The following is a 6000-nucleotide window of genomic DNA, read 5'->3' on the forward strand; positions in this document are numbered from 1 at the left end:
TAAGCCTAGCCAGAATGTGTTGGCTTTCGCCGCCCCCTTAGATTAATTCCCTGTGCCTTGATCCAGCAGAGCCATTAGTTCCCTGTGCCTCTGTCCAGCAGAGCCACTGCAGTGATCCCTGGGGTAAATTTTCTGTTTCCCATATACTCATCAAGGTTTCTCTTGAAGAGTGTTAGTGAGGGGCTCTGCCTAATGTAGATTGGAATCCTGTTCCAAAGCATGGGGAGTCTCTGGGGCAGGAATCTATCCCTCCAGCACGTTCTATTTATCATTGTGGTGATGTTTAGATCCCTAGAGCAGGTGGCTCTTGGGGATTTGTTTTTTTTTTTTAGGTGGAGCATGTCCATCAATTCTGGGTTGGACATGGCCTTGTATGTCAGGCAGAGATCACCTCCGAGTAAGCGGTATTCAACCGAGTACAGCTGGAGTTTCTTCAGTTGGGCTGCATAGGTTATATGTTTGAGCCCAGTAATCTTCTTGGTGTGGTACTTCTGTGGTCTTTCCAGCTGTTGCAGGTGTCTTGTAAGGTACATCCCAATTGGGGCATTGTACTCTATGATGGGTCTGATGAGTGATGATTAGAGGGGCACAATAACCTCTTTTGTTCTAGATGCAAACTCTTGTGTGATTATGTGGGCCACATAGAAGGATTTTCTAACCACCTTGGCAATATGATTATCAAAGGAGAGAATACTATCTACTTGGGTCTCCAGATCCCTTATTACATTTTCTGTATTTAGGGGACTTCCACATCTGTGGTAGTTCACAGGTACTTTGTTTTTTTCCAAAGGGGATGACTATGCACTTTTTGGCATTTAGCTTTAAGCTTGAGGCCATGATTTTGACACCAGGTATCCGTCTCAGTGAGACCCTTCTGGAGGATGTCTGTATCGGCTGGAGAGTCAATTATGGCCCCCAGTTTGCAGTTGTCTGTGAACTTGGTCAACCATAGTCCTCCTGTACTTGCCTGTACCTCTGAGAAGTATATACCCAACAGGAGGGGTCCCAGGACTGAGCCCTGGGGGGCGCCACTTGTAACTGGTTTAGAGTCGGACCTAGAGCCTGCAACTCTCACCATGTGGGTTCTAGTCATGAGCCAATTGGAAACCCATCTCATGATGTAGGGGTTTATGTTCAGGCTGGTGAGCTTGTCTATAATACCAGAATGGGGAATGGTGTCAAAAGCCTTTGTGAGGTCTAGGTAGGCTGTGCGGACCTGCTTTCCCTCGTCTAAAGCCTTGGTAACTGTCTCAAAGAAGTCCACCAGGTTTAGGAGGCATGATCTGCCCTTAACAAAGCCAAACTGGGTAGGGTCCAATGTTTGAAGGTTCCCAATGTCTCTGTTAATGAATTCCATGATAATGCACTCCATAGCCTTGCAGACCAGGCTAGTCAGGCTTATAGGGCAATAGTTCCCTGGGTCCATTGTGGCTCCACCTTTGTGGCAAGGGATAACTGTTGCAGTGCACCACTCTATGGGTACATAGCCTGTAGAGAGGCTGAGTTTGATGAGGTTAAGACTGTCCAACCCCAGACTGAGAAAGGGACTGCTAAGGTCCCTGCTGGGTGTGCAACTGTAGGCAATATGATTGATTCAAAAGTGCAATCTGACCCAAGAGCTAGACACAAGGAACCAGTACCTGCTACATGAAGAGGTTCAGTACCCTCTCTGTTTTTTCTGGAATTATCACTTCCAGTAAGAGAGACATGGAGGCACAGAAAGAGTCACTCTACAAGCACAGGATGAAAGAAGCACAAAGCCACTCCGGACCTGGAACCTTTTGCTACCACCAAGAACAGCAGGAGATAAGTAATAGTTTTTTTGTTTTTTAACCTTTTCTCTGTTTCTTTGTCTGAGCATCAGATGTTGGTTTGAAATAGAGGGTTGCCATTTATTCCTGCACAAAGGTCTGACATCAGTGATGTTGTTATTGACTTGAAAACGTTTACTTGTAATATCATGTTATGTACTATGCTCCTCAAAAGTAATACTCAGAACCTTAATATCTTTAAGAAACCCAGCACATATGTTCCTCTTTTGCACCCACATCTTGAGACCTTTATGAATGTATGTGAGAATGACATACATACGATTTTTGTGAATGAGCTCTCATATAGTTTTGCTAATTTGACATGTGATGAGGCAATGGCTCTTGCTGAATTGAAATCACACTCATACCTCTCAACCTGGAAACATCAAAATTCTGGACAAAAGCCCATGAAAAATAAGTACAAATCTGTATGCTGATTAACATACAATTTGCATACATAATTATGTAACCCCACCCACTCTGATGGAATTGTGGGATATCAATAGTCAAACAAACTGAAGAACATACAACCAAAATATGGTTCCAGAGACCCTGTAGTAAATGGTAACCATTTTTTTGTAATGTGTAGCAATGATGTTCAGTGGGAAGGGAGAAGATGATGAACCTTAGGATTTTGTTTTTGGTGGCTTACAGTATGTGGGTTTTGTGGTAAAAGCAGGGCATTTAATGGTAGGTGATATTTTAATCTTAACAAAAGAATATTATAGTTTGCTAAGACCTCCAAAAATCATTCTCCATGGCCTACTGATCAGTGGCATAGCTACAATTTGTGCCTCCCTGGGCTGTCTTTGAATTTGCCGCAGTCCCCCCCCCATAAAATTATGGCCGAATGGGGCCCCCCATACACAGCCCTCCCCCCTGCAGCCATTCAAATGTCCCATTACTTGGTTGTTTCACCCCATTTACCATAAACACTGAATTGTGCATACTGCTTTACTTCTATAATGATTATTTGTATTTCATTTAAAATTTTTATTTTACATTTTATAGCACAAACACAAATAGACATCTGCTAAACAAAGCAACACAATCTCACAATGAAAGCAGACTTAGCATTAAAACTTCTCTGCCCTTGAAACTCACATTCATTGAAACAGCACTGAAACCCACATTCAAAGAAAATGTATCTGGCCAGTGGCGAATAAAGATTACCTTTGGGCTGTTTTCAAATCATAGGCCCCTTGCACATGAAACATACATGTGTTCTTTGATACACCTTCCTGACTGTATTAAATTATATTCCTTGTATAATACAGCACACTTGTTAGAGCGCATTTTAAATTTATTGTTTTAAACATTCCAATAAGCAATGAAACAAAAATGCATGAACCAATAATGGCAAAACTGCCCAATTCAGAACATTTCCATCATAAAAGTCTACTCAGACTTCTACAATCCACCAGTATCAGTAAATATGCACAATCTATGCAGAAGTAAAAGTCATCTAAATAATTCCACATTAAAGAGATCTGTAACTAATGAAGAGGTTGCTGCTAGCAAAGAACTTCAAGTTTTATTGTTTCATCTACAAATAAAGTGCTTGTTGCCCTTGAGGAATAAATTGCCTGTTACATTAAAAATGATAAGCTAGTAATATTGCAATAGGAAATGGATGGCAAACTGTTAACAGGTTCATAGTTACTAGGTATCTCCGCCATAAAGGACATTCTCAAGACTGCAGCATGCACCCCTCTTTTAAAAGTACAACACAGTGCCAGCAATCCATCTACTTACTGTGGGAATAGAACCCACAGCCTTCTGCATCAAAAGCAAGTATTCTACCTGCTGTGGTGCTAACACCACAAACAAACTTGTTATAAACAGCACTAAACTTCTCTCCCACTGAAGAACTATGCACACAAGAGATCTGGAAAACGCCAAAATTTATTTGGGGAGCCCAAAATCTATGGACATAGCTTAAACATTGCTTGTATAAGCTTTGGAAAGCTGCTAGAATAAAATTGTGTTACCAATTACCATATGTTTTCTGAAAGATAGGAAGACTAAAACTTAAATGTCTGTCATTATTTAGTGAATTCATTTCTCACTAATTGGTAGTAAACCACAAATTTTAAGAGGAACAGACCAAAGAGTTGAATTTAACACAAGTGGTGGTGTGGGAATTCAGGCTCTTGCACCTTGTACCTAAGGTACAGGGTTTGAAGCTGACTAACACTAGTCTAACCACCATAATAATAATAATGAATGGGGGCATTTCACACACACACACACATGAATGGCGGCATTTTACACACACAAACAAAATAATGAATGGGGGCATTTTATACATACACACACACACACACACACACACACACACACACACACACACACACACACACACACACACACACACAAAATAATGAATGGGGCATTTTACACACACATACACACACGATAATGAATGGGGACATTTTACACACACACAATAATGAATGGGGGCAATTTACACACACACACACACACACACACACACACACACACACACACACACACACACACACACACACACACACACACACACACACACACACTATAATGAATGGGGGGAATTTTACCCACATACACACAATAATGAATGGAGCATTTTACACCCACCTGATAAAAGTAGCATTGAGTGTCTTTGTTTCATTCACTACACAATGCAGAATGGAGATTCATTCACCCCTCCCCTGATAAAAGCACACAAACTCCTGATAAAAGTAGTGTAGAGTGTTTTTGATTCATTCACTATACAATAATGCAGAACAGAGATTCAAGTAGTTTAGAGTGTCTATGATTAATTCACTACACAATAATGCAGAATGGAGATTCATTCACCCCACTGCCTGCCTGGCAGCAGATAATATAATGCAAAAACATCCTTCTGGCCAGAATAATACAGACACCGCCGTAGCCTTCTAACTTCTAAGTACACTGCTGTTTTTCCATATGCAAGTGACTGCCGTTTCTCTATAAGTTAGGGTTGCCACCTTTTCAAATGGTCAAAGTGGGACATTTTTGGTACAAACATCAGATTTTACAGGCCGACATATACCCATGGTCAGTACAAAGGATAGAACTTAACTTTTTTGCCTAAATAAAAGCTTATTCTTGTAGCATTTTAGTTGCTTATTCTGTTTCTTATAACATTTAGGTATTTTGGATACAGAATAAGTGTTTTATGCAACTATTACATAAAATATAAGAAATAATTTTGTCCTAAAATCTCAGGACATTTGCCATTTTTTTAATTTTTTGTCAGGACACAACTGCCCAAAGAGGGACTGTCCCTCGCAAAGTGGGACAGGTAGTAACTCTAAGTACTACAAATGAAAGAGTACTCTGGCCGTTAGCACACACAGTAGAAATGAAAGCTGTAGCTTCTAAATAACAAGTGGTTGACTGTTAAGTAAATGTGACTGTCGTTTCTCCATAAGTACTACTGCACATGAAAGCATGTATCCCGACTGGGAATGAACGCTTCTAAACTTCTAAGCACACTGCTGCTACACAAGTAAATGAAAACACAAATGACTGTCACTATGTACTACAAATGAAAGCTCAGTTCTAGCCATTAGCATAGGCAGTACGAATAAAAGCATGTCACATACCTCTCCTCGTTTCTCCCTCTTGCAGCTGGCTGTTAAATGAAGCCTTCTGCCCACCAATAACTACATTAAAGTTGTAACGTGCCATCATTAGCACAGACAGTATGAATGAGAGCATATGACATACCACCCCTCATTTCTCCCTCTTGCAGCTGGCTGTTAAGTGAAGCCTTCTGCCCGCCAATAACTACATGAAAGTTTTGACGTGTCAGCTAAAAAGTATTTGTTTTGTTTAGCACCTTTAACGTAAACAGACAGCAGGCAAGCACAGTTTTTTACCTGAGGCGAGTCCTTTGAAAGTTATAGCGTGTAAGCCTGTCAGCTAAAAAGTATTTGTTTAGCACCATTAATGTAAACAGACAGCAGAGTCTTTTTACCTGAGCCCTACATGAAAATTGTAGCATGTGAGCGTGACTGTCAGCTAAAAGTATTTGTTTTGTTTAACAGCGTTAATGTAAACAGACAGCACAGTTTTTTTACCCGAGCCCTACATGAAAGTTGTAGCATGAAAAAGTTGTAGCATGCAAGCGTGTCAGCTAAAAAGTATTTGTTTTATTTAGCACCATTAACGTAAACAG

At 40.5% G+C, this 6000-nt stretch overlaps 1 protein-coding gene across 4 annotated transcripts in view; it reads right to left on the reverse strand.

Annotated features, from left to right (window-relative positions):
• The window catches only part of LOC122793065, a 551358-nt gene extending 545740 nt beyond the window's left edge, over window positions 1-5618 (reverse strand). For all 4 annotated transcript variants that reach the window (XM_044060764.1, XM_044060763.1, XM_044060761.1 and 1 more), the window contains exon 1: window positions 5426-5618. The gene's annotated coding sequence lies outside the window, so the exon portion shown is untranslated. The remainder of the gene's footprint in view (window positions 1-5425) is intronic.
• Between the last annotated feature and the right edge of the window lie 382 nt (window positions 5619-6000).

Source organism: Protopterus annectens, chromosome 2.part0 (genome assembly GCF_019279795.1).
Source record: "Protopterus annectens isolate FY-2018-M chromosome 2.part0, PAN1.0, whole genome shotgun sequence".
Lineage (NCBI taxonomy): Eukaryota > Metazoa > Chordata > Ceratodontiformes > Protopteridae > Protopterus > Protopterus annectens.